The sequence below is a fragment of the Chroicocephalus ridibundus genome, chromosome 1 (assembly GCF_963924245.1).
Source record: "Chroicocephalus ridibundus chromosome 1, bChrRid1.1, whole genome shotgun sequence".
Taxonomy (NCBI): domain Eukaryota; kingdom Metazoa; phylum Chordata; class Aves; order Charadriiformes; family Laridae; genus Chroicocephalus; species Chroicocephalus ridibundus.
Genome location: NC_086284.1, coordinates 84,140,319 through 84,158,763, shown reverse-complemented (window position 1 = coordinate 84,158,763; position 18,445 = coordinate 84,140,319).

The window sequence follows — 18,445 nt, the reverse complement described above, 5'->3', positions numbered from 1 at the left end:
TGGTGCAGGAATATTAGTTCTAATGACAAAATATGGCCAAGTGGGACATAGCAGCACAATGAGCTGTTATGCCAGGAAAGATCACAAAGCTGGTGACCCATTCAGGAGGTAAAAGCACAAAGGAGAGGAAATGATCTGAGCACTGGGCCCACAAAACTCCACGCTTCTCTGCTCAGTTCCTAAAATATTTATGTACATATATATAAGGTCCAGTGAGCCCCAGCCCCAAGCTTTCCTTATGTATGTGTACATTTATGTCTATTGGTCTCATAGGTCTTAAAAATAGAGTACACAATGGGCAGCTCTAGAAACTTCACTGATTATTTAAAATATTGTTCTCCAGTGCAATGCTGACAATTTTCCAGTGACGAGCTGGCAAATAAGATAAGCACGACTTTGAAATGCCCATACTAAATATTATAAATAAAAGTATAAAGAAATTTTGTTTCTTTTATGTAAAAAGCCTGTAGCTTTGTACATAATTACAGATGCATAATTTATTCCCACCAGCCTCAGAGAGCTTTAACAGCTCCGTTTCTTTTTCTTCCCTTGGACAAGCTATTTAGAGAAAGGAAGTACCCAGATGCTTAAATGGCTGAAACTTGTTCCAGTCTCAGTTGGTGGCATTTGGGAAATTATATTGCTTATGATTGTGTTTGATGTTATGAAGTTATTTTCACAGCATTTACCCTGAAAATGGCTGTATCATTAATGAGTCCATCAGTGAGGATGCAGCTCACCGAGGTGTTTATAAAAGCCTTATACGAGAGACAGAGACACATAAGCCGGGAGAGCACAAGAAGCAGACAGGCTTCTAGAGCTCCAGAAGCTGACTGCTTACCTCTGAGGCGTCAGACAGCACAATCCATGGGCTTTCTGTCTACTTACCTGAGCAATAACAGACTAAGTGACACCTAAGGAGGGATGGAGAAGAAAGAGGGGCTTCACCTTCTGGGAGAGGGATGTTTTCTGCTGATGTATACTATTTTTCATCTTGCTTTTTTAGTGAAAAGAGTGGGATGTTTCCATCGTCACTGAGATCGTGGCATGTTACCTGCAGAGCTGGGAAGGTCACAGCTTCAGTGGGATTCACGGAATGGCTATGCCTAAGCAACAGTAGACCCAGGACAGCACAAGAAGAAAGCAGTCTCTAGCTTTCAGGAGGAAGCCTAAAACAGAGAATTTGCACCAGGGAAATGTATTCAGATCACTCAAAAAAATGCAAGTCTTTGAATACAGGCCAACCTCCAGAGGTTTAAATAACTCACAACCAAATGCTGGATGCAATACTCCCAGACATGACAGTAGGGTGTGTGCAAGGTTTTTCTGCTACGAAAGGAAGGTGACTATTTATTTCCTTCCTTCCCGGATAGTCAGGGCAATAATTTGCTCCTCTGTGAGACAAGCTGTTCCCACTGCACGCAGATTTCAGCATGAATTTGGATGAAAGCTCTGAGTGTCTCTTCCACTCTGCTAGACATGACTGTTTGCTTAAGGGCAAATTCACAAGTCATAGGATTTGCAACAGATCCTGAGTAGGGAAAGAAGACCAAGAACTAAGGATGAAAAAAAAAAAAAAATCACTCTAAAGTGATTAATTGCAATTCACTAACCATGCATAATCCCACCCTCTTATCAGAAAAGAAACAAACAAAAATATTTTTCATTGGTTTTGCCACTGGCATGAGGACAGGGATCTATCCTGGCCCTGTTGTATTCAGCTCAACAGACATAAACACATGAGTATCTCCTAAGACTGGTGGTTAGATGCATAAATTGCAGAAGGTGGCTAGGATTGCAAGCACGCCTCTCTCCCAAGGGACATCTCCTATTGCTTGGCATAAGGTGCCTTCCTCTGTCCCATGGCCTGTAGGAGAAACTTGGCTGAAGATTGTGAACTCAGCTCCCATAGTTGGCTGCTGCTTTAAAGATCATCTGCTGGGGCACCTTTGAGGATTCCCCTCAGCTGGGCTGGAAGTAATTAACTTTATTGTGCCTGGGTATGTGATCAGCCAACTTCTATGATAGTTTCACATAAGGAAGAGAACCAGACAAAGCCATAGCTGACATAACTGAATACCAAGGCCCATGGGGAGAGCAAACCTGAGAAAACGGTCCTAATCATTGCTTGCAGCCAATGTGAGAAGGGCAGAATCACCTGAAATGATCAATATCTCATCAATAATTTTAATAGCTTGAATATTGACTGGGCACTGTACTGGGATATCCCAACAGATCTCCCCCTGGCAAGATGAGGCTTCTTGTGTCTTTCATCTCGTTATCTCAAAGCACTTTACAGATGCGAAATGATTTGCAAATCAATTCTCATTATCTGCATTGCACAGATGATTAAGGCAAAGGGTAGAGAGGCTTAGAGAGTACTCCTGGGTCACTCAGAATGAGCAAACAAATGTCCTATACACAAGCAATAAACACACTTAAAAGTAGAAATTTCTTTGAACCTTAAGGTGATGCCTTTCCCTGTATCTCTTTTAAGCAGCAGCTAGGTGCATTGTCCCAAAAGTGGGGGCAAGCGTTGCCTTTCTGCTGCCTGCTCATGCTGTTCCCAGCTCCCAGGACCTTCCGTCTGGGCACAGCAGAACTGGCTTCTCCCTTTTTCCTCCAGGCCAGATTAAAGATCAGTGAAGCTCGGTCACTGCTACCTCTTGGGTGTCCTGTGCAATGTGTGTGCTATGGGGAATGTTTTGTGTGGCCATGGACGTACAGCCAGGCACCTCGCTGGACAGGAGCAGCAGGTGTAGCGAGCATCCCAGTAAAACAAATGTTTTGTGATTGTTGTCACAATGATGTTAATAACAGCAAATAGAAAATCAAGTAAATCTCTGCAGACCAGCATAGATAGTGTCTGTTTGGCCCCAGGAGGTGCTGGTTATTTTTGGATCATGGTAAGAAAGGCACAAGAACTCTCAAGGAAGTAAACCATGTTATTAATATCCCAGAAAAAGTGGTAACAAGTTATAACATCTTATGTCCCTTCTGACACTGGGGACCCCAAAATGGTACAGCATCAGACAGACTTCTGGTCATGGCGTGGCACACTGCCCAGAGTCCCCATTTGTGGTAAGCTCCACCAGCTTGTTGTCTTTAGAGTTTTTATAGGATTTTCTTAGAAGCAAAGCAGCTCTATTCATCTTTTTTACTGTGGTGCAAAAGGGTGTTTATATAAAAACACACTACTTTGCTTCAAGATACAATCAAGGAAGTGCTAGTGGCATCATTGTGGGTGACAAGTGGGTGCTGCCTACAGGCTCTTCGGTTACAACTAGCCAGCTGCATTTGTCCTACAGCAAGGGATGTGGGTGTCACAGTACAGCCCTCAAGGCCGTCATATGTATAGTACAGCATGGTGCAGCACAAGCCTGCGCTGCTCAGCTCAACTGCTACGTGGATCGCTATCTCCTCCATGTGCAACGGTCTGCCAGGTAGGACCCCCACGGGGTTATTGTTTATATGCTTATATGGAGCTGCACAGCGGACTGTGATTGCTGCCCTGTGGTACAAAGGTGTTAGCAGGCTGTGTCCACTTGATGAAGTCATTATTAAGTCCGTTTGCCTTTTCACTATATGGCTTTTCAAGCCTTGCAGATTGACTGACTCTCTTAGCATGATCAAGGCACCGAGGACAGCCGTTTTCAACTGCACATCCCACAAAAATCTCTGAAATCCTGTTAATCCTGTGAGCCAGGGGCCTGCCGGTGAAGCACCAGTAATCATGATAAGGCCAAAACTCTGCTCATTCGGCTTCACAAGAATAAATGCACTGAAGGGTGTTAAGTCAAAGGCTTTCACTTTGTTGCTTTTCACAACTAGCACAGTAAGTACGCGTCGGTGGGGATTGTTACCTGTTTAATGTGGGATGTACCAAGAAGCGTTATTTTATTGAGATGCTTCAAAAATGTATGTCTTACCCTTATCTTTCCATTGCCCCATAAGACTTTGAAGTGGTTTCCTTTAAATGCTGATTCCTCAGGAGGATTGCTGCTTGGATGGTTGTCTCCACATGTAGAAAATGTGCTCCAAAACAAGTTGAAAACCTTCAGGTGAGGGAGGCTTTCCATAAATGCCAGCTAGGATGTGAGTCCTGCCTGTTGCAGCTCGAGTCTAATAATTCTAGGTTTCTAGTTTCTTGTAATGCAAAACTACAAGTAAAATCCAATATACGGTTTGACAGACAGATTTAAATATCTGAAATCACAAAGATTGAATTCAGTGTCATTCAAAGCCTGACTAACACAATTTGGAGACAAATTGAATCAGGTAATTTCCCCAAAGCTTATTAACTGATCTGAGTTTAAACTGATCTGAGTTAATGAATGTGAGGCTTTTGAACCTCGGACCCAGTGCGTTGCAAGTTCAGGCACGCTGCAGTCTAAGAACAGATAAAATAATAGTCCATGTTTTTGTCCTAGCAAGTGCACGAAAGTCTCAACTTGTCACCTTTTCACAAATTTAAATGGATATTTTCCCCAACAAATTCTAACAGACTAGTCTTTTCTTGTCACAAAGGTGACATCTTGCAAATTAATTTCTGTGAGATAATTAACACTTTGAAAGAAAATGAAGTTGGGTTGTTTCATAAAGTTGATCCCAGAATAAAAAAACCTGACTTTTTTTATGGAAACAGAGTTTTTGAGTGATGTTCAGACAGGTCTTCAAAAACATAGCATGGAAGATTTAATAATTTTGAAGATTCTAGAGAAGAAAAAGATTGTGTGAGCTTTAGGTACTGTCAGTATATTTTTTTCTCAAAACTTAAAGATAAATTCATCCAGAAAGGTCAAACTCTGCAAGAATTTTTTCAAAAGCTATTTCATTCCTTAAATAATTAAATGTAAGGCATAGTCCAGTGGGGCATGCTATGAGGCCAGATGGCTGGTGCAACAGTTCGAGAAGGGCTGGTAAAAATTCAGGTGTTTAATTTGTTAAAGGTTTTCTCAAAGCCAGCAAGTGTTTGGATGGAAGTGTTACCTATGCATGACTCACATACAAAATGAGCATTATAGCACCTCAGATAATGCCTGCTTAGATCAAGAGCTTCCATATTAAACGGTATATTTAGATCCCATCGATGAATGCTTTTTATTTAGTTAAGCAAAGGTAAAGTTCTGTTCCCGAGGAGAGCAGATGGAGGGGTGCTCTGGTGAAGAAAGAATGGTTGAATCAGTGCAATCTGCAAAATCCTCATCTCCTGAACCAAATTTTTTTCCATGGGGATTGTTGTAGTAGCAGTTCTCGCTCTTACAGAGCTCCTGTAAGTAGAATTCCCAGAGTAAACTCCTCGTAGTGCAAACAGCACTGCTGACACTTAGTCCTAGTGCAGCAATGGGAGACGAAAAACCCTTGGGTACTTTATGCGGATTGCTAGAGATGTAATTTCCCTAATTCTGTTAAGTTTAAAAAAAAAAAAAAAGGAATAATAGGATTATTTTTATTATTAGACATATTAAGGTTATTCTTTAAGATTTGTGAACTTCTGAAAGATGTAATCAGAAACTGCTTTGATGTGAATATAGGCAAGTATCAAAGTGACAGCATTATCATTTATTTCCATTTATTGTTGAAAGCTTCAACCTTCAGTGAAAGATTGTGAAGGAATTGATAATTTCTGCTTCTACAGTACATAGTAGTTTTCTGGGGTAATAGAAGATTTCTGGTCCATGAGGATCACGAAGAGCCAGCAAAACAGATAGTATTGGATGCAGCCATTTTATTTCAGGGGAAAAACAGTCTGAATAGGTTTACTCAAGAGAGAACAGCTGGATGAACCGCCTGTTAATAACAGCAGTAATATGATAATTCTGTCCTATAGTTCTAATAATCACATTCTAGATCATTTTTAATTACACAAAGCATGCCTTTATAAAAAGGTCACAGGAAAAACTGTTAGCTACTTTATAAATATCAGGGATTCTAGTTGTTTACTGGTTTAATAAGTTTTTCCCTCCCAAGGTTAAAAAGATTGCATTAAAAGAATTAATATTATCTTGGGCTGTTTTTGTGGGCAGTATTTAACATTACTTATACTGACTTATCGGTCACATTGGTACATAGTCTGGCACAAGAGGAATAATTTGGAGAGAAAAACAGTTGGCTCTCCACGTTATATGCATTTTAGAGAAGTTTATTTTACAGAGATGCTGTAGTCTAGTCCTTAGACTGAATGCCCCTTAGTTGTGCTTCTGCATAATATCTTCCAGCTTTGTTTCAGCTGAGAGGAAACCAGAGGATGTGTTTCAAGGACATTCCACATGGTGAACTGAAGCACAACAAGGACAAACAAGTGGGAGAGTTGCTTCCAATTGCACTCAGTCCATGTCTAAACAAATATGCTGCTGTAGATACAGTCTGTGACAAGAAATGGGCATATTTGTGGCTTTCTGCCCTAAAACTGTTCAGCTGCATGTAGCATGTCTAATCTGAGAAAAGACGTCTATCTGCTGGACATGAACTGCTGAAGCGGAGAAGTAATGTAGGTATCCTCTCCAGAGGAATATATTCAGCTTGGCCTTATTCCTCTATTTTCAAGGACATGGTATAGAAGCTAGTTGCACTGGACCCTAGCCAGAAATAGCTTGTTAGGATTTTCTCCAAAGCCTGTTTAAGATAGTGCAAAGCCCTCTGGAAGTATGTGCACCAAGGGACTTCTACATCATGTTACCTGCTCCAGTGGCAACAGGGAAATTGCCCTGTGATAGTTGTTCACACCATGGTTAGAAACCTCCGAAGTACTGGGATACAGTCTGAGTCCTTGGGTTTGTCCACACTGAAGTAAGAAGTTTAAAAAGTCTTAGTGGTGGGCTTTGAAAATGGATAACACCCCATCTGCAGCAAAACCGTCAAAAATCAAGTATTTTTATCCTGTTATAGAGATAGAGAGTGAACTTTTTTTAGAGCTTTCTGGAACATAAACTGCAACTCTTTCCATGAACAGGTAGGTGAATTGAGTAGTATTTTAAACACTATTCATCTTTGTAAGCACAGCTAAAATATCTTCATGTAAAAAAATAATGTGCTTAACCTAGGCTCTCTCAGGACTCGGCAGCAGCAGTTGTTCTCAACTATTTGCTCGTTAAGATGAAGGTTTTTCTAAATATATGCCCGGGGCTGATGCTGATGCCACTCATCCACCAGTAAAATTCATGGTAGGTGTGGTCACCGCCGGGCTCAGTAACGTCTTGAATTCCTGGTGTCTCTGAGCATGCTGTTGGAAAATAGACATAGATCCCTTGGACAGCTGCTGCGGGTGATGTCCTTCCTGGGGTGGTGTTTCGAAAGGAGGGGCAGAGGCGCAGGCAGCCTGCCCACAGGCAGCCCAGGGGGATGAAAGAGGCAGCTGGCACAGCTCCCCACCTGGGCCAGGCAGCGCTAGCAGCATCTGGCCATGGTTTAGTGCCACCTGCCCAGGGTGACCCAGCGGCCACGTTGGCTCTGCTATCAGCCCTTATTGACTTGTTGCAAGAAGAGGCAGGTCGGCTCTAAACCAGGGGAGGTCCTGTCAGAGGTGAATATTCTAGTAAACTGCTCAAGAAGATACAGTGTAAAACCACTGCGAAGGCAGACAATTTTGGCACTCACTGCGTGCTCCTACTTCTTAGTGTGTCTTTCGACGCATTGGATGTCCATAGCATAGAAAGGCTGCATGCCATAGACTGTGGCTAATATTCAACAGCCACAGACATAAGACTTCGTTGCATATGTACACAACTTTACTGTCTTGCTCCTAAAGCAGAGGAATCTCAGAGTCGATTTAAAGGAGCACTCTTTGGGCTGAAATCCTTAAAAGTACTGAGGTGTGTAAATTTACATTTCAGAGGAAGCAGCATACTGAGTGAAATCCAAGAGCTAGTTCTCGGGAACATAAACTGCGTCTGTGATGTAAGCACCAAATTCAGCAGAGAGATCCAAAATAATCTCTTCCCACTCCCAAATGCATCTCTAACACCTCAGATCTTAAATGGAAGGAACCTTGTGCACTGAGGCACATCGCCTCAGCTGGACAGACCATTTCTGTATCAGACTCCCCCTTGAGGCTACTGGGAAGCCAGAATTTCGGCAGTGTCACATTACGGTCTCTTTGCTTCTGTTCACTCAGTGCACTTTGACTGCATTTGAGGTGGAAGCTAAGTAGTATCATTTTCACTTTATTCCTAGCAGCAGCATTCTCCCCATCTGACAGCTGCAGACCTCGCTTTTAGGGACAAAGTGTTGTTCTGTGCAAATACCTTCTGGCATGGTGTGTAAGCGGCACTTGGCAACTCCGACCTCCATGTGGATGGCGATGAAAAATTAGGATGTTTCTTTTAAAAATTGTCACAACAAAAAGTTTTCACTCATTTCAAATATCAAGCTCATTGAACAGGGTTCACGAACCTGATGTGCAGACAGGTATTCTGAATACTTAACCTAATACTCAGCTGCTACAGTAACCAGGCTCACTCCTGTACCTTTTCAGTCCAGACAATGTGAGGGACGTCACTCTTCTGATTATAAACTGAAGCAGACACTCAAAGTAGCTCCACTGAATTTGCGTTCTGATGGGAGGAATGTTAGCACTTACCTACTTTCTGTGGGCATAGGATAGTATTTCCATGCTATTAAAAATATTCTGCTTTGCCGATGTCTTCACACAGGTTTGAACGTGAGCTACAGTTTGATACAAAAGGGGGAAAGAATTGCTTTTCAGTGTTTGCTCAGGGTGTGAGGGGAAGGTTTATGGCAACAGGAGTACCTCAGCGGCAGCGCTCTAGCCAAGCAGAAAATAAAAAGGAACATAGGAGATTTTTATCTTGAGCTGGGTTTTGTATTTTTTTTCTGGTTTGAGTTAGTATGACAAATCCTGCTACAATGTAAGATGTCATTAAATAATATTTCTGAGCTTGTCTTCCATTTCCTATACCAATAAGTGTTCATCATTTGGGTTGGGAAAGGCACGTGCCAGGGTAATGCAGGAAACGCCTGCGATTTCATGTGATCCACCCAACTGCAATTTATAGATGATCCTGGATTTCATGGACATGAGCTATGGGATGAAACTTGAAAAGGTGCTCCAACGAGTGCAGTCATCATATGCCCTTAAATAGGGCAGGTTTTAAATCCAGAAAAAAATGACAGCAGGTTTTAAATCCAGAAATCATGGAGCCTCGTTCAATTAGAGGCAGATTTCAAAAAGTATTTAGAGACTTAAATTTATCGGGGCTTATGGAAGCATTTGACAGCTGCCAGTGCAATTCACTCTGGAACATCTTGAAGGTCTATTGCATGCCAACAAAAATCATGAACCTCATCAAAGTTTTATGCCAAGGTTCTGCTTGAATGGTTAAGGTAAATGGGAACTTGCACAAATGGGTTAATCAAACTTGCCTGTCAAACACAGACTTATTCACTCAAAATCCCTTTGTCAGACATTGACTTTATTACAGAAAAAAAAATTTAAAATGGTAAGAAGCAGGCATGGCAAACCAGAAAAGCACTGTACCAGAATATTAAAATGATACTGTCAGCTCAAGCCTTCTAAATTACAGTACAGACAAAAGCCTTAACTGTCTCTCCCCACAAAAATAGACAAAGATACCAATCAGCCAGGGAAAAACATCCTCCAAAAAAGGACGTACTGAGCAATTTTGCTGCTCTCACTGCAAGTATTACAGCAGGAGGCAATGCCATGCAAGAGGTGAGTGAACTCTAACTCATAGGAGGATGCCAACCAAGGGTGGCCACCTGAAGAAAAGACTGTCATCAAGTACCAAAGTAGTGCATGGCCTTCAGAAGCTTAAACGAATTTTCATCACCAATAATCTAGACCATATGTGTCTCCACCTACAGTCAGGGGCAGGGGTGCTCCACAGTGTATCATTTACCTTCCCCCACCCAGGTCTGGGGACCCGCTGGAGGGCACCGATCCCCCCTGTCTGGCTGCAGTTCTGGATTTCCTCACAGTGGGAAACCAGTGGTTTGCAGATGTTGTGTATACCCAAATCTTTTCTCCCCCTGTGCAGCCAGGGTATGGCCATGGAGCTTTCACGAAGACCATGCTACAGATCAACGAGTCGCTCTCAGAATAGGTGCTGCTTACACATCCCCTGGTCAAATGCACATGTTGAAAACACACCAAAGGCAGAGGCAAGTGTCAAAATGACCTTGAAAGCAAATGTTAATTTCCAGACCAAGAAAAGGTCTGGAAATTAGACAAACTAACTGTATAGAGAACATCAAGACTCAAAGGAGATAGCAACAACTGATCTCCAAAGTTATTCAGAAAGGAAAAGGGAAGTGTACTGTAACTGTATTGCACTTGAAGCCACAGCAGCTGCTAGGAAAGGAACTGACTGAACAAATAAACACTTTACTAGATACTGCATTGGTAAAATGCATGCAATTCCTCTTAATCCAAACAACTAGCCAGAAATTCAAGTTTTGTAGATTACCCCAGATAAAGGGACAACCTGATGTTTGAGTCAGGCATTTTCTTATTCCGATTGTTGTGCAAGCTTTTATTCATAAGAATGGACAAGGTCTTGTTTTCTTGGACACAACAAAGGTGGTCCCGGTCACTATAGATATTTTCCTTTCCTCAGCAAAAGCATCCTCTTGTCCAGGACCTGCAAAGACTCTAACTGGCTCCTTCCCTATCCCACAATGTTGCCCCTCCTGCCTTTGCAGGTTTCTCTTACGAGCTGTCTCACATTGCTCAGCTCTCGCTCTCCCCATCATGCACTCACACATGAGGAGACACCTACCTGCTTAGGACTATACTCAGCAAAGCATCTATTTCCAAGTAGTTTGAAATTCCTGAGCTGCCTTTACCTTTCTTGTAGAAATCAGTGATGGGTGGTTGGAGAGTACTACTCACCTGCTGACTTTCAGGAAAGAATTTAATGACTTCTCATAATCACTATAAATAAAGTGGTGATGCCCAGCAGCTTCAACAAGGTGTAACACAGACTGCAGCTGCAAATGCATCTGACCTTGCCTGAGACATAAGGATAACAGATAGTGCAGAAATTCACTACTATTCAGCTATCTAAACATGCAGATAGGTATCAAGTGGGATTTACAAAAATGCTGGCACCTACATTACTTTATAAAGCTGCCCCTCAGGACCTGATTCAAAGCTGTTGTAGTCACGGAGAAATTACCATTGACTTCATTAGGATTCAGTTTAGATTAATATTGCACACCCCTTTGCTGCCCTTTGCTGTCTCTGTTCCTTGACTTGAATTGTTCCCTCATGGCATTGCAAAAAAAAGGATGGAAATGTTAGCAGCAATGAATGGGAAATTGAATACCAGTCCTTCTGGTTTTGATAGTGTCTGTTCAATTCAAAAAGAAAAATATTATTTTTAAACCCTAATAGAATTATTCTGTTCATGTCATTAAAAGATCATTACATTAAAAAAAATTATCTAAACCAGAAGTGAAATATTCCAGCTTCTTTGAAGAGGAATAAACGTGTATGCCAGTTACTCACAAAAATCTGAAACCTCGCTAATTGGAAACCTCGCTGACTGAAAAACTATCCCATGTTCCCACAGTAAACATCATGTCCATGGAAACCATGTGCAAGAACTGGATCTCTACATCACCGTAGAATATATAAAATCTGTCTTCAGTAAATCTTTTCCAATATATCAAAATGTCTAATGATAAGCAGTTAATGTCAAAATCTCCTTCTTTAGCTGTCCTAGGCACCAAACCAAACACATTCATTAAAACATGCACAGTATCAAGCTACCTGCAGAATAAATAAGGGGACAAGTGTTTTTTAAGAGTCTGTCGTTGGATACTGTCTGAATTGGGAAGTGAAAGAAAGATTAAAGGGAAGATGGAATCAAAAACTAAGAAACAGGAACCAGCTATTTTACAATTTTGTAATGCTGGAGAGAGGAGAAGGAAGATAAATTGGTGCACGATTGGTCTGTAATGGCTAAGAGATAATTTTGAATTTAAAAGAGCTTAAACCTGTGATTGTTAAAGAGGAATACTGCGTGCAGAACTGCTCTGCACCTGACCCAATGTCCATCCCAAGCTCGTTGCTGCAGGCTCTTACCCGCAGGGTAATGAGCCTGACTGAAGGGCTATTTCAAGCATCATCTCTACTTGCAGACAGTGGAGAGGAACTGGCCACAGAAAGGCTACTCTCAGGAATGGAGAACTGCTGTTTGCGGGCACGTCCCAGCACCGTGTGGGGAAGGCAGAGGCTGGCCATAAGTGGGGGAGGGATCTCACTACTGGAAAGAAGTAAGGTTGTCAGTCAGATAGGCTTGTTCTCTTTGGTCTGCCTCCTCGTTTTTAACTATATGGGCACCAAAAATTTTCTATAGCCATGTGGGTGCCCTGGAGGTGTGCTATCCCTAGCGAGTCAATCTCAGATGCACATATGAATTGGTGCAGGGCAATCAGCCAAATCTATAGCACATGTGTACAGCATGCGTGTCACAACTGTGCAACAGCTCCAACATCACTGGCAAACATCAGATTTCCTGCAAAAAAAACCTCGGTAGCAGATCAGCCCGTGAGGAGTAAGCCTGACCCACCCCAGAAGTATTAGTTGGATGGCACACACACTCTGTGTGTTTGAGACACTCACCACAAGGCTCTGCATAGTTGGCTTGGCTGAAGATTTACATTACAGATGTTTGCCAGCTGTGTGCTGTGAACAAGCTTAGCAGTGAGCTGTAGGTGCCCATGTAAGAGATAACGTGTACCACTGATGTAGGATACCTTTGGTAAAACACAGATATCTACATTTGACCTTTTCATGAGTCTCTTTGCAACTGGTGGAGACAAAATGGCAGTTCCAAAAGGTAAGTCTTCTCCTTCTAAAGTAGGCGCTGGAAGAAGGTAAGATGACTACCGTGGCCATGCTGCATGCGGCAGCCCAGCAGGCACATGACTGAAAGCGGCAGTATGAAACTTCAACAAAATGGAAATTTATCACAATTCTGGGTTGGGTGTTTTTTTTAAACAGCCGTCTGTAGGACTGCGAGTGGCCAATTAAAAATGTTTTAATAACTCCTTCCTGGCTAGGAGCACCTTCGGCAGCTGCCACAGGGACGACCACAGCACCTTTCACGTGTTTCTTGTGGGTGGAAACACTGCCATTCTGCCATCCAGACATGCTGTGTCCAGCTGCTTGCCGTGGCCATGCCCAGCTCCCAGATTCTTCCCTCTGAGGAAAGAAGGACCCACTTCTCCCCCTTTCCTCCAGGCCAGATCAAAGCTCAGTGCTTTCCTGGTTGGTCACCGCTACCTCTTGGGTGTTCTACACAATGTGTGTGCTTGATTGACTGAATTAATGCAGATGATAAAATTACAACATAGGAATTTTGGTTTTATGGAATGAACAGGTGTAATGAAAACAGTTCCCTTTTGTTTTAAAGGAATGTGTATAATTTCCAATAGGAATGGTGTCTTGTCTAAGACTTGCAGTTGATTACAAATCAACTCTAGGTATAGTGGACTGCAACTCTGTTAGTTAACTCAAAAGAAATTTTAGCAATTTTTCTCAAAATCAGAGTGTGAAGCAGCTGTGTGTAATTGTATAGTAGTCTTTAACCGTATAGCAATCTGTAATCAGTTCTGACTGAAATCAAGCAGCTTCATGGATTTAAAGTAGCTAAGTTTTTCCCAGATGAGAGTGTATAGTCAGTTATTATTGAGATACAGTTCACTTAAGCTCCTTGGCAGATTTTCAAATGCCATTAGAGGGATATATGAAAGTCCATTATAAGAAAAGTTAAAATATGACAGATATTTGAGGTACTTAAACCATCCTACATCCATACATGTCTCCATAGGTCTTATCACTCTGAGAACAAACAATTTTCTGCACAATATGCTGTTAATTTCAGAGAGTTAGAAGAGGTCTAGCTAAGAAGTAAAATTACTGAACAGAAAGTTGGTTCTGTTCTACCTCAAACCAGGGCATTAAGTGAAAAGATTAATTCAGTGTTATTGAGTCTCACCAAGGATGTTTGAAGACAAATTCAAACAAGCTGTACCCTTAAGATCTTTAAACTGATTTGCAGAAATGAAGAAAATATTTTTTAGACCCAAATTCAAGATTTCACGATACGATTTACATAGTACACTTGCTCTTTTTCAGTATCAGAACATGTTAGTGACGAATGTGACGTGGTCTTCTACTTCCAGCTGTAAAGGTAATTTGTCAAGTTGCCTTTTTTCTCATATATTTAAGAAAAATACAGTTTTCTTTTTTTTGTGGGAACACTTTATTTTTTTTCAGGGATAGATCTGTGAGGTTATTACATGTTGCTTTTCTAATAAAGTTTGGACCAAGATCAAGGACATTTAGCTTTTTAAGGGTAAATAGAAGTTTATGTGTGCTTTGTTTTGCTCTTTGAAAACACCCTTTAACATATAATGACTTCAATAACTTCGTCTAAGTAAATGATTTTAGAGATCATAAGTTTTGAGAAAGGTTTTGATACCACAAGTAGATTTGCTTCTGGTAATTGAAAGATAAATCCTGCTCCCCCGGAGCAGATGAACTCTGTACAAGCTCTCCGGAGGCTATCATCTGTGTGAAGAAATCAGATGCAAAAGGGATGCAGCTCTGGCAGTTTCTGAAAGCAGCCAGCAGGTATTTTGGGGGACTCGGAATTTAAGACTGCTTTGTTAAGGATGCATTTGAACAGGAGGATTTCCAGAGCAAGCTTCAAATGCAAAAGTACCATGGAGGCACTGTGGCTCAGATCAAGGTGCTGTAGAGGTACGACGAGGCAGGATGGCACCCAGGTCAGGTTACTGCAGGACAGTGACAAGACGGTCAGGTTGGTGAGCGTGGGACAGCCCCAAATTCTGTGGTAAGACATTTTTTTCCATAAGGGTCACCAAAGCACCAATTCTAACCCCCACCAATTTCCTTCAAGACTGTGGTGCTGAGAAAGCATTGTAATGGAGAAGATGATGCTGGACATGAGCCTTAGCTGGGTAACAGTAGGTGGAAGGCTTCTGGATACTGTCTTCAGTAATGACTGCCATTAAGATGCAGTTCCTTTAACTTTTTCAAAAAGTTGAGAAAATTGCTTTTTATGTATACAAAGGCTGGAGACCTCTCCTGGTTAGATTCTTGGGGCTTAACATGCCAATTCCAGTCCAGTATGAAAATTTGAATGTCCTCAAAATTTCTAAAATCCTCCTGAGAAATCTCTTCGGTACTCTCAAAATGTCACGATTTTAGGATGCATTGTTTCTCTAGTTCTCCCAAGCCTCACTTAAACTCCAAGCTTGCTGATGCTACTTTTCACATACTAAAATAAGGTATGAATCCTGTATTACAGACCAAGCGTGGTCTGTATTAAAGTGAACCAAGGTGAACTTAGATTGCACTCTGGTCATTCACTTGAGAGCAAGCAAACACCTTCACATGAATAAAACATGTAGGCAGCATTGGCATTAGGTATTGCAAGCTTTCAAAGCCTCTCCAGTAAGTTACGAATTAGCTTGAAGGAAAAGCTTTAGTGATGAAAAATATTATTAATTCCTCTACACTGACAATTCAAAAATTATTTACATTAACAGCTGGATCACATGCAGCAAGAAACCTGAAACATAATGCAATTCTCTAGTATAACTATTCCTACACAACATTGTCACGCAAAATCACACAAATTAAAAATAACCCAAACCACTTTCATAATTAACAAAAAAAAAAAAAGATTAAATATGGATTTATGCTGAAGGAGATAACTGTTTACTTGTAGAAATGACAAACAGATGCTGGCAACTAATCCAGTTGTTTTACTGCAGTGAGATGAAGGAATGTGTCTGGATAAGCAATATAGGCGTGCGTCTTCTGCATCATTGTAAAATGACATGAAGCTGTTTCCTGGATATGCTTTCATTTAATGCATACGCATACGGATGCATGTAAAATATCTCATACTGAAGAGTTAGCATGAGCTGTTTTGTCATCTGAAATGAGGACAAAACATAATGACTAAAGAGAATACAGACATTTGAGATTAACGTTAAGTCAATTTGTTTGCTCTGCAGAAAAAGCCCCCCGCAAAATAGGAAGTGAAAGTGAGATAAGGGAGGAGATCAATAAAAAGCGTTCAGAAAAATAAGAAGCAAAATCATTATGTCCACTTGACGGGTGGGTGGGCACGTAGTGATTAGCAGGCAGAGAATGTGAGGATTCACTAAGAACTAACCATCTCAACGATACTCTTCCCCAAGAACAGAAATATATCGAATTCAAATTCTGGTCATGCTCCAGTATGTATCGTGTCATTCTGCCAATGTGCATTTTCCATTCAGTTATACTACAAGAAATTTTAAAATTCTGTCCATGAAAAATAACTGCATCGTATAAATAAGGCACAACAGCTATTGTGCTCAGCTGTAGGCTTGATGACATACTGAGAGAGAACAAGACACAAGGAGAGAGGGAGAGAAGGAGAGAGAATTTATCAGAAATTCATTATGAGAAATTTATGAACAGGAGTTAGCATAATTTTAGACTTTATTTCTCCCTGCACATTATGCAGTATAAAACAAATCACAACAAATCACAGTTAAGGACACATAGAGGAAGACTTGGAAATGAGAGGGAAAGAAAATAATAAATTTACAAGGCAATGAGGTATTAAGAGCTCTTTGCATGGTATCTTGATTAGTTCGTCTTTCATTTAGGTGGCCTTTGGGTCTGCAGAATTTGCCTCGTCCTTCAATCCCTGCCTCTGCTCATCCTTCTCAAGCTTATGCTCAGTGAAATGACAACGCTACCTGCAGCCAAAGACGACTAGCTAGGAGGATTGCCAAAGAGGCTTAGGCTCTGTTGTGCCAAGTTTGCCTTTTAAATCCTGAGGAGTCCTCTTCTCAGAATCAGAAAAGACTGTGTAGATAGGTATGAGAAACCAGTTGAGCCTGGTGACCAAAACTGTGAGCTTTATTTTTCCCTGTGAAAGAGTATTAGAGAGCACTTGTGAGTCTGCAGGACAGTCTAGGCTGAAGAGTTCGACAGGTGGAGGCATTCACATTACCCCTTTTTAGCCCCCCAGTGCAGAATCCTACAAGAGGAAGATACCTCCCCTGGGACTCCTTGGGGATAGCCTGGCTCCTCCGGGGGGGGAGCTGCTCAGGGCAGGATTTGGGTTTGGGCACCCTGACCTGCTCTCTCTTAGTTTTGGCACGCAGGCCAGCTGCCCACAGGGAGGGCAAGTGGAGCATCTGCCCTTTTCCCTTGCTACTCCTCCGCTCATGGTATCGTCCCAACTAGTTCCAAGTGCCTTGCCATGAGAAATTAGAAAAGGAGAGCTTTTCTTTTGCTTTTTGAAAAGAAGTGGCTTATCCAAGAGAAACGACTACTTTCTCAATATACATTAGTAAGTCACTCATTGCATGCAAAATTACTAATATAAGAAAATACTTGAGAACAGTGCCAGACTCGGACTGTTGGTTAATTCTTTTTTTTCCTGAGAATAGAATACTACTTTGAGAAAATACTTTTCTTTTGTGCTCTTAAGTTCCTTTTTCTTTAGAACTAGTTATATATTTAGCTTGCCCTAAAAGTTCTCTTTCTTGAGGGCTTTTTTTTACCTTTCAATACATAAACCACTTTCTTTCTTTCTGTGAGATTTATTAACTGATTTTTGTATGCTGTTTACAAAAATGAACGAAACTGGGGTTGTTTGAAGAATCCTTGTTGTGGTCCATGACATAAAAAATTACTCTTTTTTTTTTCAGATGAAGTTTTTTAGATATACATATATATACACAAATAAACACACACACACACACTTGTGTATATATATATATATAACTGCTCTGGGATTAGTGTCTTTGATCAAAGGCCAGAGCCTCAGAAGGTCTTGGCTGCTGCAAAGCTGAGCTCCACCACAACTACTCTTTGCAGAGGTGCTTGCTCCTCTTTCTCTGTCACCTGCAGAGCTGCCCCCGTGCCGGCAGGTGCTCTGGGACCAGGGTTAGAGCAAAAGAGGGTGCATGTCACCCCTGGGAGCCCATGCATCCGCACACTTACAGCCGCATCAGCCTCAAGGAAATTCAAAACCAAAAAAAGTTTGTAGTCCAGAGGATTAAATATTCTGCCAGGCACTTTCTATATAACTGGATCTGACTTCAAAGCAGGGTTTCATTCACAGCCAGCCATGGGAAGCTGAAGTAGAGCTTGGGAAGGAGCAGTCTAAGAGGGAATCTGTTGTCTTTGATTTAATCCTTAAATATATGTGGCAATTGTGATTGAGAAGTATCTTAGAGACATCTTTCCTGGTCCTTATGAATGTGTTTAGGAAGCATTGCCCACAGTTGTAACGTTGTTCCTTTTCTTAATTGGAACAAGTGGGAAAATAGGACTTGTAGGGTGGAGGATAAGTATTACACAACTAAATTAATGCCATAATTTATTCTTTATTTGTGTCACTTACTCTGGGACTTGTTT